Source organism: Hyperolius riggenbachi, chromosome 1, assembly GCF_040937935.1.
Source record: "Hyperolius riggenbachi isolate aHypRig1 chromosome 1, aHypRig1.pri, whole genome shotgun sequence".
In the NCBI taxonomy this organism is placed as follows: domain Eukaryota; kingdom Metazoa; phylum Chordata; class Amphibia; order Anura; family Hyperoliidae; genus Hyperolius; species Hyperolius riggenbachi.
In genome coordinates, this window is record NC_090646.1 from 75570158 (window position 1) to 75587080 (window position 16923).

Consider the following 16923-nt stretch of genomic DNA (forward strand, 5'->3'; position numbering starts at 1 on the left):
ACCATGGTCCTGACATCACACTGTGGGAGGGGTTTCACCACAATATCAGCCATACAGAGCCCCCTGATGATCCATTTGAGAAAATAAATAGATTTCTCATGGGAAAGGGGGTATCAGCTACTGACTGGGATGAAGTTCAATTCTTGGTTACGGTTTCTCTTTAAAGTACAACTGCCAAAGGGGTGCAGTCTTTCAGAAGGCCATTAATACAGAACATAATAATAGCAGCAGTACAACCACGGCAACAAGTGTGTTAGATACACTCTCACTCCTGCAGTGTCCACAAAGGACAGACACATGCCCATGAGCATTGCCCTGTGATTGGCTATGGCAAACATCCAATCCCAGGCCAATGCTCAGGTGCATGCAATTTATGTAATTTGCGGACACTGTGGTAAAGATAGAATAGCTATTAGAGTGTTTATCTCTTGCTCCTCTTATTATATAGTTTATCCGCATGGGGGGGGGGGGGGGGGGGAGGGGGGAGGAGAAGACTGGCGGTGTTTATAGAAAAAATATGAATTGGAAATTTGGGCGGCTGTAAACCCCCCAAAAGACGGTTACAGATTACTTAAGCATTCCCATATGTGTGGCGCCTTTAAGACTAAGTATTATGCTGCTAGAACCAAAACGGCGCATGAGAAGGGCCAGTAAGCGAAGACTGTTGCCAAGCGACCACAGTATGAAGATTAGGGGAATTTGCTGGGACTTTCCCGAGCCATCAGCAAGCTACAGTGCAGGCGCAGAGGGCAGAGTCTAGAAGGATGTAGTTGGATTCAGTTGGAGAGTGAGAGAGAACGTGGAGGAGAGAGGACTTGAGCAGGAGCAAGTGGTGCGGAGCAGGGTGGGAGCCCAGACCAGCGCAGAGAAAGGACGTAGCAGTCGCCCGGAAGCTAGGGGGACCCGACAGCCATATAGTAAGGACATCGCCGGTCGGCTAGACACTACCCGGAGGCTGGAGGCGGCAGACCCGGATTAACCTTGACCTAAAGACATTCGCAGTCAGACTAGTATAGGCCTGAGAGCCACATCTAAGCCATAAAGTGTGTACAGTTAGTAGCCAGTGTCCAGCGTCAACTTGCTGAAGACAGCAAACTAGAACCTGGAAAGGCCCAGATTGTATCCCTGAGTGGTATTGCTAAAGACTGCCTATGTAAGAGTGCTGTACAGTCACAGAGACTTTGTGCTAAGAATACAGTCATTTATGCAGAAGAAAGCTGCTGATCTAAGTAAGACAAATTGTTATTGCTTATAAAAAGTCCAGGCCCTACTGTCACTGAGAGACATTCTCTAATACCTAAAGTACGCTGCTAAGCTTAAGGGCCCGTTTCCACTATAGCGTTGCGGAATCGCCGGCGAATCACCGCAGGCAAATCGCATGCGGGTGCGATTCCGCATGCGTTTTTTGCCGCGATTTCGCATGCGATTTCGCATAGGTAAGGCTGTATGCGAATTTAACCATGTCACTGCCTGTGTAAATTAACATTAATACCTATGCGAAATCGCATGCGAAATCGCGGCAAAAAACGCATGGGGAAAACGCATGCGATTTCCCTATTAAATACATTGCGTGCGATTCGCCTGCATTCCACACGCAGGCGAATTCTGAGGGCCCTACCCTGCAGATTTTTTCTGCACAGAAAAACGTGCGGGGAAACACACAAGTGGAAACAGTCCCATCCACTTGTACTGACTGTGCGAATCCGCATGCGGGCAACGCATGCGGATTCGCGATAGTGGAAACGGGCCCTTAGGGATGATCGGAAAGAGCAAATTCCGTTCCGCCGGAAATCACGGATTGCGTCAGTGTTAAATTCCGTTGCTATGAAAATTCCGCCGGATTTGTACGTAATTCCGCGAAATTCCGGATTCCGTCGGAAAAATTGAAAAAATCACTAAAGTAACCTTATTTATCCTATATGGTGGCCCATAGTCCCTATTAACTTAATCCTTTCTTCCTCCTTCCTCCCTCGAGAAAAATTAGCTTGCTTAAGGATTTGGAGGGTCTCATCTTCCAGGGAATTGTAGTATTTCAAAAGCCAGCTTACATACTGTGGCTGGGAATTGAACCCAGGTCTCAGTGTGTGGTAGGTAACTGACTTAACCACTATACCACCAACACTACATGCTGAAGCCAGCCTAGCATGTATCATTATGATCAATCCAAGAGAAAAATTAGCTTGCTTAAGGATTTGTAGCATGTCAAAAGCCAACTCACATTGGCTGGGAATTGAACCCATGTCTCTGTGTGTGGTAGGTAACTGACTTAACCACTTTACCACCAACACTACATGCTGAAGCCAGCCTAGCATGTACCATTAGGATCAATCCAAGAGAAAAATTAGCTTGCTTAAGGATTTGTAACATGTCAAAAGCCAACGCACATTGGCTGGGAATTGAACAAAGGCTAAACTGGGAATTGAACCCATGTCTCAGTGTGTGGTAGGTAACTGACTTAACCACTATACCACCAACACTACATGCTGAAGACAGCCTAGCATGTACCATTATGATCAATCCAAGAGAAAAATTAGCTTGCTTAAGGATTTGTAGCATGTCAAAAGCCAACTCACATTGGCTGGGAATTGAACCCAGGTGTCAGTGTGTGGTAAGTAACTGACTTAACCACTATACCACCAACACTACATGCTGAAGCCAGCCTAGCACGTTCCATTATGATCAATCCAAGAGAAAAATTAGCTTGCTTAAGGATTTGTAGCATGTCAAAAGCCAGCTCACATTGGCTGGGAATTGAACCCAGGTTAGGCTGGGAATTGAACCCAGGTCGCAGTGTGTGGTAGGTAACTGACTTAACCACTATACCACCACCAACACTACATGCTGAAGCCAGCTTAACATGTACCATTATGATCAATCCAAGAGAAAAATTAGCTTGCTTAAGGATTTGCCTTAACTCTTTTTGATTATTTGATTTATATTTTATTTTGTTTGTTGTTTTGGGGAGCCCAATCCAGAGGGGAGGTATTAAGAGTAAAGTGTATTGAGTGCTACAAATACAACCTAAAGAGTCTAAAAGATCTTGGAGCGAGGTGAATGTCCTGATTGGACCAACCAACAAACATTCAGTACCATATTGCGAACTGTCACGAGTTTCTCCCAAGGTTTTGCTGAGCAATATAGCTTGGACTTGGTTGCAAGGAACTGATAACTGATTAGGTACTGGACTGAATTGCTCAGTAGACCAAACCTTTCCCAGCCCACGCCCAACATGGGTACTGTGTGATCTGTATATGCTGTAAAGTGTTTGATTGCCGTATAAGAAGACCTATTGTAGCTCTCTATAATTTCTGTGTAACTAACCATTTCCTTCCGCAGGTTTTACAGGTGCACCAGCTGTAAAGACTAGATATTGTGTATTTTTGACCTTTGATGTGCAAGGGAGGAGTGTTTTGACATTTAAGTGTTTTGGCTGATAACCATTACCGTGACCACTGTTCAGTTGCGAATAAATCAGCCAGAGCCTGGGGCAAGCGGTTTTATACGGGTTACACGGGCATTAATTCAGATAGTAAAATATCGGTATTTAGTACCGATATTTCACTATTAAAGTGTAAAATATCGGTATTAAATACCGATATTTTACTAATGGCTAAACCTAACCACCCCCCCATTCCTAACCCTAGACCCCTCCCCCCGCACGCACATCTTACCTGTTGCCTAACCCTAAACTCCCCCCCCCCCCCCCCCACGCCTAGCCAGAAGCCACCAACCCTGCTAAAAGAAGAAAACTTAATTTCTCGGGCACCACGATGGGCACCTATTGAAATATCGGCATTGAGGCATAATTTAAGTACCTGCGGTGCCCAATAGATAGTGTATCGGGCACTGTAGACGCCCAAATTACCCCTCAATGCTGATATTTTAATAGGCATCTATGTCTGGGCCCAGACTTACGGCACTAGCTGGCACCCAAACTGCCTGCTTCGGAGCTTATGGGTCACAATGTCCTGATTTACGATGTCCTCCTGAGGTACTAGCTGTAGGCATTTACCAATTTGTTTTTCACATAGTGCTATGACAACACCTGAACCATATCACCTGAACATGCCACCAGTCACGATGGGCTTGATTCATTAAGCTGTGTTGCTAAAGCAGTGCAGTTTAATCTGAAGGAGCACTCGCTATGTACGCCTTACATAGCAGCGCTTGCTGCTATGTAAGGCGTGTGCCTTCCTTAGTTACGCGTGTTGCTTACATAGCAATGCCATAACTCTATGTAGGAAGCCACACTTCCTACATAGCAGCGAATGCTGCTATGTAAGGCGTGCATAGCGGGCGCTCCTTCACATTAAAGAGGAACTTCAGCCTACAAACATACTGTCATTAAGTTACATTAGTTATGTTAATTAAAATAGATAGGTAATATAATCTCTTACCCACCCTGTTTTACGAGAACAGGCAAAGGTTTGTGATTTCATAAGGGCAGCCATCTTTTTGGTTGAAAGAAGGTGACAGGGAGCATGAGACACAGTTCCAACTGTCCTGTGTCCTGATCACCCCTCCCAGTTGCTAGGCAATGTGAACAACAACATAGGAAATCCCATCATGCTTTGCACAGCATCAGGGGAAAAAAAGCCCGGGCAGTTTTCTTTGATGGGACGGAGCTTAGATAAAAATGCAGCTAAAAATGAGACTTCCATAAAAAAAATAAAGTTCTGATGCTGTGAAACACCAAGCCTTTTCAGTTCTGCTGAGTAGATTTTTAGTCCGGAGGTTCACTTTAAGCTGCACTGCTTTAGCAACACAGCTTAATGAATCAAGCTCATTGTACCTGGTGGCATGTTCAGGTGATATGGTTCAGGTGTTGTCATAGTGCCATGTGTTCAGGTGTTGTCATAGTGCCCTGTTTTGCAATCACGGTCTCCAGTGCTGTGACTTCACCATTTAAGGAACGAGCACATGTTTCCTGGTATATAACTGAATGCTATAAATGGAAGCTGATTAAACATTAACATACGCTGATAAGATGATGCACATTAAGCTGGTTATATACACGTAAATCTGTAAATATATATTTTAGAGCAAGCCAAAGTATCACTGGATATTAGATATCCATCTACCAGACAGATTATTTTGGCCAGATTGCACCACAGCCACTAAGGCCTGATTGCCTAATAAACAATATTACTGCTAAAGATTATCTTTAAATGTTGCATAAGATTTCATAATGGCAATTATAGCCTGGAGTAATTCCTTTTGGTTGCATCTATTGGTGTCTATCCACAGAATGGCCCAAAAAAATTAGAGACACCCCTTATTTGAAATTAAACCAGTCCAACAGTGACGCAGAGTGACGTAACAACGCAGAGTTTGTTATGTAAGGAATGCTCAGCTTCGACATAGTTATCACGGAAGTTAAAGGAGTTATCGGGCAAACTCGCGCCGCTGTCAATCACGGCCACGTGGGCAGCGGCAAACTGCGCAGGTGCAGAACTACTGCACCTGCTCAGTTCACCGTGGTCCGCGTGGCCGTGATTGACAGCGGCACTATACGCAGCCGCCGTAAGGCCGAATAACGAGTGGCGAGACCGGGTCAGCGGCGGGGAGCAGAGCGGTCGGCGTGGGACAATTGGCTGCAAGGCGCTGGAAAAAGCCCCAGGTGAGTAAACCCTATTTGGGCTAGTTTCCCTGATAACTCCTTTAAAGGGAACCTAAACTGAGAGGGATATGGATGTTTCCTTTTAAACAATGCCAGTTGCCTGGCAGTCCTGCTGATCTCTTTGGCTGCAGGAGTGGCTGAATCACAGACCTGAAACAAGCATGCAGCTAATCCAGTCTGACTTCAGTCAGAGCACCTGATCTGCATGCTTGTTCCGGGGCTGTGGCTGAAAGTATTAGAGACACAGGATCAGCAGGAGAGTCAGGCAACTGGTATTATTTTAAAAGGAAAAATTAGGGATGGGACGACGAATCCGGCGAATCCACGAATCCCTCGAATATTAGGTAATATTCGAGATTCGTGGACTCGAATCCCGACGCCATTTTCCGCTCGCCGAATCCGCCGAATCCCGACGCTGCATCGCCGCGCATCCGCCGCTTAACCCGCTCGCAAGTGTCCTCCTCCCGCTCCCCACAGCCTTCTCCACTCGCCCGCCGCATAAATAAGAAGCAGCAGTCTCTCACCTCCAGTGTGGAGCCCGGAGCGGCAGACCTCCTCCAGGCTTCCTTATTCCCCCTAGTGACCGGCTCTTACTACGCGTCATCAGTAAGAGCCGGTCAGGTGGCCACTAGGGGGAACCAGGAAGTGAAGGGAGAAGTCTGCCGCTCCGGGCTCCACGCTGATGCTGGAGGTGAGAGGCTGCTTCTCCTTATTTATGCAGGGGGGCGAGCGGAGGAGGCTGCGGGGGGAGGGAGGAGGAAATGCTACCTACATTGCAGCCCCTCATAGCCTGCTACTTATACTGAAGCCCCCCATAGCCTGCTACTTATACCAAATCCCCCCATAGCCAGCTACCTATACCAAATCCCCCCCTAGCCTGCTACTTATTCAGAAGCCCCCCATAGCCTGCTACTTATACAGAAGCCCCCCATAGCCTGCTACTTATACATAAGCCCCCCATAGCCTGCTACTTATACCGAAGCCCCCCATAGCCTGCTACTTATACAGAAGCCCCCCATAGCCTGCTACTTATACAGAAGCCCCCCATAGCCTGCTACTTATACAGAAGCCCCCCATAGCCTGCTACTTATACAGAAGCCCCCCATAGCCTGCTACTTATACAGAAGCCCCCCATAGCCTGCTACTTATACCGAAGCCCCCCATAGCCTGCTACTTATACAGAAGCCCCCCATAGCCTGCTACCTATACCAAATCCCCCCCATAGCCTGCTACCTATACCAAATCCCCCCATAGCCTGCTACCTATATTGAAGCCCCCCATAGCCTGCTACCTATACTGAAGCACCCGCATAGCCTGCTAACTATACTGAAGCCCCCCCATAGCCTGCTACCTATACTGACGCCCCCATAGCCTGCTACCTATACTGAAGCCCCCCATACTGAAGGCCCCTATACCCTGCTGCCTATAATGAAGGCCACTATACCCTGCAACCAATACTGAAGGCCCCTATACCCTGCTACCTATACTAAAGGCCCCTATACCCTGCAACCTATACTGAAGCCCCTCATAGCCTGCTACCTATACTGAAGCCCCCCATACTGAAGGCCCCTATACCCTGCTGCCTATAATGAAGGCCACTATACCCTGCAACCTATACTAAAGGCCCCTATACCCTGCAACCTATACTGAAGCCCCTCATAGCCTGCTACCTATACTGAAGGCCCCCTATACTCTGCTGCCTATACTGAAGGCCCCTATACCCTGCTGCCTATACTGAAGGCCCCTATACCCTGCTGCCTATAATGAAGGCCACTATACCCTGCAACCTATACTGAAGGCCCCTATACCCTGCTACCTATACTAAAGGCCCCTATACCCTGCTACCTATACTGAAGCCCCTCATAGCCTGCTACCTATACTGAAGGCCCCCTGCTGCCTATACTGAAGGCCCCTATACCCTGCTGCCTATAATGAAGGCCACTATACCCTGCAACCTATACTGAAGGCCCCTATACCCTGCTACCTATACTAAAGGCCCCTATACCCTGCTACCTATACTGAAGCCCCTCATAGCCTGCTACCTATACTGAAGGCCCTCTGCTGCCTATACTGAAGGCCCCTATACCCTGCTGCCTATACTGAAGGCCACTATACCCTGCTACCTATAATGAAGGCCCCCTATACCCTGCTACCTATACTGAAGGTCCCTATACCCTGCTGCCTATACTGAAGGCCTCTATACCCTCCTACCTATAATGAAGGCCCCTATACTCTGCTACCTATACTGAAGGACCCTATACCCTGCTGCCTATAATGAAGGACACTATACCCTGCAACCTATACTGAAGGCCCCTATACCTTGCTAGCTATACTGAAGCCACTTTACTTAGCTACCTATAGTGCGGGCATCTATGCCTGGGTACCTATACTGCGGGCAACTATACCATGGATCGCACAATTCTTATGTGCAGGATTCGTTAGATTCGAGATTCGAAAGGTTCGAGATATTCGAGAACCTTTTTAGATTCGGATCCGGATTCGGATTCGAAGAAATTGTGGATTCGTCCCATCCCTAGGAAAAATCCATATCCTTCTCAGTTTAGGTTCCCTTTAATGTCAAAATGGGTAAGACAGAAGAACTGAATTTGAAGGAGGTATGCTCGTCGGTGCAAGATGAACTGGTGCTAGCATTTCTCAAATGATGACTCTTTTACGATTTTGTCACCTAACAGTGGCCTCAATTCACTAAGATCATACTGGAGATAGTAAGGCAAGAGAAAACTTACCTCCACACAGTGAGATAGTTATCTTATGTCTTCATTCCTTAACTTACCTCCTCTGTAGTTAAGTTATCTCCTCTGTAGTTATTTTCACACGCAGCTAATTAACAGCCTCCATAGAATTCTGGAGTTATTTTAAGGATTGAAGAGTTAACTTAAAGACAGAAGAGTTAACTTTAGGTTTGCCTGAGGTAAAATGTTTCCTGAATAGGACATGCCTCGTCACCATGGTGATAACTCTAGAAACGTTATTAAAGACAGGAGATAAGCTTAGTGAATTGAGGCCAATATCTTGGGGTTTAGAGAGCGACAGTTGAGGAAAAAAAACTTCAAGCGATAAGGACTATTCTGGTTGAAAAAGGCTGGTGAATGAGAGAGGTGATAGGCGAGTAGCATGCATTGGGCTTGATTCACTAAAGCATGCAAAGTGTTAGCACGCCCAAGAAAAGCCACTTTGCATGTGCTAACATGCTTTGCATGTGCTAACTAGGGTGCTAAGTAGTTTGCACGTGCAAACTTCTTAGCACCTTAGTTTGCATGTGCAAAGCTTTTAGGTGTGATAACTGAGTTATCACGCTTTTGTGAATCAAGCCCATTGTCTGCAGCAACAGAAGGGCAACAACATGACAAATTACAGCTGAATTCAGTGCAGCTGCATCACAAGCATATTGCAACGCACAGCAAAACAGATTTTGCAAAGGATGGGCTTCAGCACAGCAGCAGGAAACCATCAAGCATGCCTTTAGTATTGCAGAAAAATAGGAAAAGACGCCTATTGTGGATCCTTGCCACCGTGCTCAATCAGTCTCAAATTAATTTGAGGAATATCAATCACAGTTTAACCAGCTTCCATGACCAGCTCAGTTCCCTGACCTCAATCCTATTGAGCATTTGTGGGATGTAGTCGAAAGATCACGTCAAAGCTTGGAAACACCACCATCCAGGTTAGCCACCACCAGGGAGGTTTTAGGCTTAGGCACCACCAGGGGGGAGTCTTAGGGTTAGGCACCAGCAGGAGGATCTTAGGGATTAGGCACCATCAGGGGAGTTTGGGGATTAGGGATAGCAGGGATGCTCGGATGTGCCTCATCCACGAATTCGGAAATCCGCGTGGTTGAAAAAAAAATCCGCATTCGGCCCCGCCGCATGCGGATTTTCGTTCGCGTCCACGCAACCACGCGGATTTTCTGCCGTAAATGGCGTAATCACGCGTGGATTCCCGCCCGGACGCGGATTTTCTTTTAACGTTAATAACAAAGCCCCCATACATGCTACAATCCCCCAAATTGGATGGATTATCAAGGTGATAAGGAGCAACATAACTTCAACATAAAAAATTCCTAAAAAAAAATTTTTCTAGAGAAAATGGATTTTAAAGTGAAATCAACACTTTAAATGGGGCTATTAATTGGTAATAAGTGGTTTTAAAAAGGGATATATATAAGCAGTCAAAGAGGTGAAGGCGAGTTCCAATGGCACTTGGCGGCGAAGGTACCGCTGGAGGAGGATGAGTGGCTGACGCCAAAAGGCCCCAGAGAGGTTTTTGTAATTTTTTTTTTGTTTTTTTTTGCAGCAATTAGCAATGACATCGCAGCAGAGTTGTCAGTGGACACGCGCAGTGTGAACGCAGAGTGCAGTGGTGGTAGCGACTGAGTCAGGAGAAGGACTATGCGGGCGGTCAGTTCAGCAGCACAGAAGGACCACGGCAACATACTGGTAGTAGTAGTAGCAGCACAGCGTCATAGTGCTGGACAAAAAATTAAATGCACCCGGTGACCCGCGCAGTGTGAACGCAGACAGAGTACATTGATGGAAGCGAGTGAGTCAGGAGGAGGAGGACAATGCCGGCGGTCAATTCAGCAGCACAGAAGGACCATGGCAACATACTGGTGGTAGTAGTAGCAGCACAGCGTCATAGTGCTGGCCAAAAAATTAAATGCACCCGGTGACCCGGGCAGTGTGAACGCAGACAGAGTACATTGGTGGAAGCGACTGAGTCAGGAGGAGGAGGACAATGCGGGCGGTCAGATCAGCAGCAGCAGCACAGAAGGACCATGGCAACATACTGGTGGTAGTAGTAGTAGTAGCACAGTGTCATAGTGCTGGCCAAAAAATTAAATGCACCCGGTGACCCAGGCAGTGATAACGCAGACAGAGTACATTGGTGGTACCGTGGTAGCGACTGAGTCAGGAGGAGGAGGAGGACAAAGCGGGCGTTCAGTTCAGCAGCAGCACAGAAGGACCATGGCAACATACTGGTGGTAGTAGTAGCAGTAGCAGCACAGCGTCATAGTGCTGGCCAAAAAATTAAATGCACCCGGTGACCCGGGCAGTGATAACGCAGACAGAGTACATTGGTGGTACCGTGGTAGCGACTGAGTCAGGAGGAGGAGGAGGACAAAGCGGGCGTTCAGTTCAGCAGCAGCAGCAGCAGCAGCACAGAAGGACCATGGCAACATACTGGTGGTAGTAGTAGCAGCACAGCGTCATAGTGCTGGCCAAAAAATTAAATGCACCCGGTGACCCGGGCAGTGTGAACGCAGAGTGCAGCAGCGGGAAGCGACTGAGTCAGGAGGAGGAGGACAATGCGGGCGGTCAGTTCAGCAGCAGCAGCACAGAAGGACCATGCCAACATACTGGTGGTAGTAGTAGCAGTAGCAGCACAGCGTCATAGTGCTGGCCAAAAAATTAAATGCACCCGGTGACCCGGGCAGTGATAACGCAGACAGAGTGCATTGGTGGTACCGTGGTAGCGACTGAGTCAGGAGGAGGAGGAGGACAAAGCGGGCGTTCAGTTCAGCAGCAGCAGCAGCACAGAAGGACCATGGCAACATACTGGTGGTAGTAGTAGCAGTAGCAGCACAGCGTCATAGTGCTGGCCAAAAAATTAAATGCACCCGGTGACCCGGGCAGTGATAACGCAGACAGAGTACATTGGTGGTACCGTGGTAGCGACTGAGTCAGGAGGAGGAGGCGGACAAAGCGGGCGTTCAGTTCAGCAGCAGCAGCAGCACAGAAGGACCATGGCAACATACTGGTGGTAGTAGTAGCAGCACAGCGTCATAGTGCTGGCCAAAAAATTAAATGCACCCAGTGACCCGGGCAGTGTGAACGCAGAGTGTAGTAGCGACTGAGTCAGGAGGACAAAGCGGGCAGTCAGTTCAGCAGCTCAGAAGGAGGACCATGGCAACTTACTGGTAGTAGTACCATAACCATACCCCCCAACCGTCCCGTTTTCGTCGGGATTCTCACGATTTGGGGGGGCCCTCCCCCTCCCGCTATCCCGGGCCCCCCCTCTTGAATCCCGACAGCTGGGCAGAAATATAGGAGGAAAAAATGATCGAGGCTCCAGCCGCGGTAATGAGGGATGCGGGAGCCGGCTTCACTACTTCCTCTCTCCCTCCCTCTCTCTGAACGCCCCCCTGATGGGTCTGTGTCCCCCCCTTGTTAGCAGAGTGAGCGCAGCGGAGCAGCCAGCCGAGTCCTCTTACCGCAGATCCACTCGTACTGTCTAGCATTGGACCTCCATGTGCTTCCTGTTTACTATGATGTCACAGGAAGCAGATGGAAGTCCTATACCAGTACGAGTGGATCAGAGGTAAGAGGACTCGGCTGGCTGCTCCGCTGCGCTCACTCTGCCTACAGGGAGGGAGGAGGGGGGACACAGACATACATCAGGGGGGCATTCAGAGAGGGAGGAAGGAAGTAATAAAGCCGGGCTCCCGCATCCCTCTTCACCGCGGCTGGAGCCTCGATCATTTTTTTCCTCCTCCAGGCAATCCTCCCCCACCTAAAAGTGGCACCCTCCTCCCCACCCACAGGCATTCTCGCCCCCCCCCCTCCACTGACAACCCTCCTCCCCACTAGCACCCTCCTCCCCACCAAGAGTGTACCCTGCCCATGGCCCTAGGCACTGTACCCCAGGCACCCTGCCCCTGGCCCCTGCACCCTAAAATGTTATTATGAAGGAAAATGAACCAGGATAGAAAGGACCAGTGTGGTTTGAATTATAAAACAACATATTTTCTTATGAAATTTTTATGGTATGCGTGACTGGAGGCGTGGCGGGGGTGTTGCCAGGGGTGTGGCAGGGGCGTGGCTTAAGTGTCCCGTTTTCTCATCTCAAAAAGTTGGGAGGTATGCCATAACACCAAAAAATTAACCAAGGTAGGCACTAGGCAGGTAGTAACCGTCTTTATAAAGGCAGGCATAGTTAACAACAGCACATGCAGCAGCCACTTCATGTCCCCCTGTGTCCGACAAAAGGGGCCAGGAACTCACCTTCCACCCAAGCCTGGTTGATTTTCAGGAAGGTGAGTTTGTCCACAGAGGCGTGGGAGAGCCGAGAGCGCTTCTCTGTGACCACGCCACCGGCCGCACTAAAGCATCTCTCTGAGAGGACACTGGAAGGAGGGCAGGATAGGAGTTCCAGGGCGTACTGGGAAAGCTCGCTCCAGATGTCCAGTCTCTTGACCCAGTACTCCAAGGGGTCCACGGGGCTGTCGGTGTCATTGGGATGACCCCATATAGTCAGACACCATGGTGGTCAGTCGTTGCTTGTGCTGGTTGGTGGTGGATGCTGTGGCGGGCACCTCTGTTCTGGGCTGCTGCACTGCATACAGGCTTTTGCTTAGGCTCTTCAGGTCTCCGGGGCGCCAGTTGCTGCTGCTTCTGCTGGTGGTTGTTGTTGTGCTGCTAGTGGCAATGGCAGGCACCTCTTGCTGGCTTGGGAGAGCAGTTACAGTGGGGGTGGAAGGCTGGGGGAATGCTTCCAGTAGTCTGCGCACAAGGGCCTCCTTCAACTCCCTTGTGCGTTGCTCGGTGGTGGATGGCGTCATTAAGTCTCCCAGCTTCCCTTTCAGACGGGGATCAAGCATCAAGGTAATCCAGATGTCCTCCCTTGAACGCATCTGGATCACCCGGGGGTCCCTGCGAAGGCAGCGCAACATGTGCACAGCCATGGGAAACAAGCGGGCCCTGCCAGCAAGATCTTCCTCGTCCTCGCCATTGTCCCATAACGCATGCCTGTCCTCTTCCTGTGCCATGTCGTTGTCCTCCTCAAACCGCCATCCACGTACAACGCCTGCTGCACTCTGCTCCTCCTCCTCCTCCTCATTCAGGTTAGGGACCTCCAACTCTTCCACTACCTGCTGTGACACAGCCGCTCCAACATGGCCAGAGTCGAATTCCAGCGAACTGGCATGTCGATGATCATCCGGTGTTGTGGCCTTCCATACTGCTGCTGTAAGGTGGACAAGAGTGCAGAGGCTGACAGGCGGAAAAAGCGTACCACCGCCCGGGCATCCTGCAGCATCTCGCTCATCCCCTGGTAGGTGCACAAGAAGCGCTGCACCACAAGATTGAGCACGTGGGCCAAGCAGGGGATGTGCTGGAGGTTTCCCTGCTGCACTGCTGCCACCAGGTTGGCCCCGTTATCGGCTGCCACATACCCCACTTCCAGGCCTCTGGGGGTCAGCCACCTCCACTCCTGCTTCCTGAGGGCGGCCAGGACGTTGGTGGCCGTAAGCCTCTCCTTCCCCAGGGTCACCAATTTTAAAAGGTCTTGGCAGTGCCGAGGCTTGGCGCTGCTGCTGCCGAGGCGGGCTTGCTTTCCGGGTGCAGAGGGAGTTTCGTGACAGGACCCTTCTGCATCCCCCCTGATCCCGCGTGGTGGCACCACTAGCTGGGCTGATGCGCTCTTGTCCTCCCTCCCTTCCATCAGTGTCACCCAGTGGGCCGTAAAGGACAGGTAGCGACCTGTCCCAAATCTGCTACTCCACGAGTCCATGGTCACGTGGACCCGCTTGCCCACAGAGTAGTCCAGGGAACGGGCCACGTTTTCCACCGCAAACTTGTGGAGTGCTGGGATCGCGCTCCTGCTGAAATAGTGGCGACTGGGGACTTGCCACTTGGGGATGCCAAATTGGAGCAGCGTCCGCATGGCGCTCCCCTCCTGCACCAGGGAGTAGGGAAGCAGCTGTGATGCCATGGCCCGGGCCAGCAAGCCATTTAGTTTGCGTATCCGCCTGTGGCTTGGAGGCAGAGGCTTGGTCAGACCCTGAAAGGTGTCGCTCAGCAGGGTCTGACGATGCTGGGATGCAGGGGAGACAGAGGATAGAGACGAACACTGGCTGCCAGCCTCAATGTCTGTGTCCTGAGTAGCCGAGGTGGAAGAGCGCTTGCGTGCTACTACTGCTGCTGCTGTGGGGATTCACGACCCTGAGGGAGGGATGATGCTGCTGCGCTGGTGGGCCTTCTGCTCTCAGGAACCCCTGCCAGCAGTGCCTGCTTCCTCTTAAAGTACGCATACTCGCGGCAGTGGCGGCTTCTCAGGTGGCCCTGGAGGGATGAGGTACCCATCTTGCTCAGACTTTTCCCACGGCTCAATCTTTTGCTGCATAACCTGCACACCGCATACCTTTTGTCATCAGTACATTCCTCAAAGCAATCCCACACTGGTGACTTTAATTTACTGCGGCCCCCACTAGCAGAGGGTGCAGCGGAACAATGTGTGGTAGTAGTTGCCGGGGGTTGCATGGTGGTGGTGCCGGCTGAAGCAGTGTCCTGTCTACTTCCTCCACGCCCACTGCTGCCGATGCCCCTGCCCCTGCCTGACATATGGCGATATCTTTGCCTAGGCCAAGGTGACTCGTCATCCTGCTCTGCCTCTGACCATTCTTCCACGGACTCAGCAGGCTGCACATAGTTAGGGTCCACAACGTCGTCATCATCAGCAGCATCTTCATAATCCAGCTCTTCCTCTGACTCCACCGCCTCCTCTTCTGTCCCTACATCCCCAGACACAGACCCCTCTTCTTCATCACCAGAACTCAACAACGCTTGTGATTGTGGCCCGATCTCAATCTCTGCCACATCAGTCCCCAGTAAGTCCTGAGCTTCTTGCATCAGCAGGTTCCCAGAAGCCGGACTGAGGGACAGAACGCTGTCATCCTGGGAGGGCTGCTGACCAGTGGGTGCTGGGGTGGATGTCACAACAAGCGTGGGACATTGGCTGCTGCTGCTGCTGCTGCTTGGAGTGGTGCTCACAGTAGAGGTCTGGGAGGAAGTCATGATGTCCATGAGTACGTCAGGTTCCATTTGCTCAACCACCACACGGGGACCAGAAACTTTAAAATATTTGGACAATGGCGTCCGCTGACTCGGCCCAGCCTTTGCTGCCCCCCTTTCTGCTGCATCACGACCACGTACAGCTGGGCGTCCTCTCCCTGGACGTGGAGCAGTCCCAGAAGTGGCTGAGGCAATTGAACTCCCTTTCCTCTCACCCCGCGAAACCCTGCCAGACATGTTGCTAGTAATGAATCACTGGATGCAGTGGGCACAGTACAAGGTCACTGAAGGATGCACCAGGCACAGTACAACGGCACTGAAGGATGCAGTGGGCACAGTACAAGGTCACTGAAGGATGCAGTGGGCACAGCAGTGGGCACTGGATATACAACTAGGTCACTGAAGGATGCAGTGGGCACAGTACAAGGTCACTGAAGGATGCAGTGGGCACAGCAGTGGGCACTGGATATACACCTAGGTCACTGAAGGATGCAGTGGGCACAGTACAAGGTCACTGAAGGATGCAGTGGGCACAGTACAAGGTCACTGAAGGATGCAGTGGGCACAGCAGTGGGCACTGGATATACAACTAGGTCACTGAAGGATGCAGTGGGCACAGTACAAGGTCACTGAAGGATGCACCAGGCACAGTACAACGGCACTGAAGGATGCAGTGGGCACAGTACAAGGTCACTGAAGGATGCAGTGGGCACAGCAGTGGGCACTGGATATACAACTAGGTCACTAAAGGATGCAGTGGGCACAGTACAAGGTCACTGAAGGATGCAGTGGGCACAGTACAAGGTCACTGAAGGATGCAGTGGGCACAGCAGTGGGCACTGGATATACAACTAGGTCACTGATGGATGCAGTGGGCACAGTACAAGGTCACTGAAGGATGCAGTGGGCACAGCAGTGGGCACTGGATATACAACTAGGTCACTGAAGGATGCAGTGGGCACACAAGGATGTCACACTGTGTAATGAGATGCTCATATGCCAGCGAGCGAGCAGTGGGCACTGGGCACGGCACAAGTTCACTGACAGAATGAATGAACAGCGCTGGCAGAGAGTGGCGGCGCCGGCGGTGTGACTGGCTGCCTGCAAATAGTACAAGTGTATAACTGTCACTGGAATATACAAGTGAACACTGCAGCTGCACTAACCTGCCTGCCTGCCTGCACTACACACAGATAATCCCCACTCCCACTACACTGACTACACTGCAGCACTGAACCTGCCTGCACTACACACAGTTAAATAATCACTAGACTCCCACACTCCCACTACACTACACTGACTACAACTAACTACAGCAATCACTCACTGACTAGCTAACTGTGTACAGTATAAGAGCAGTGTTAGCAAAAAAAAACGCTTTGTTTTTAACACAATAAATGCACTTGCTCAAACAACAATGGCCTGGAGATAATCCTCTCAGCACCACAGTCTAGCAAGGACAGAGCTTTTCCATCATGGCCGCCGCTTTATATT

General features: G+C 50.2%; 1 protein-coding gene across 3 annotated transcripts in view; it reads left to right on the top strand.

The window, feature by feature from the left end:
* Positions 1-16923, top strand: part of LOC137545532 (fatty acid-binding protein 1, liver-like) — a 226034-nt gene that overhangs the window by 134005 nt on the left and 75106 nt on the right. Inside the window, exon 1 of one of the 3 annotated variants that reach the window (XM_068266887.1) lies at positions 6257-6311. The exons of the other annotated variants lie outside the window; for them this stretch is intronic. The gene's annotated coding sequence lies outside the window, so the exon portion shown is untranslated. Of the gene's footprint in view, positions 1-6256; positions 6312-16923 lie in introns of those variants that run through there. 3 annotated transcript variants of the gene reach the window in all.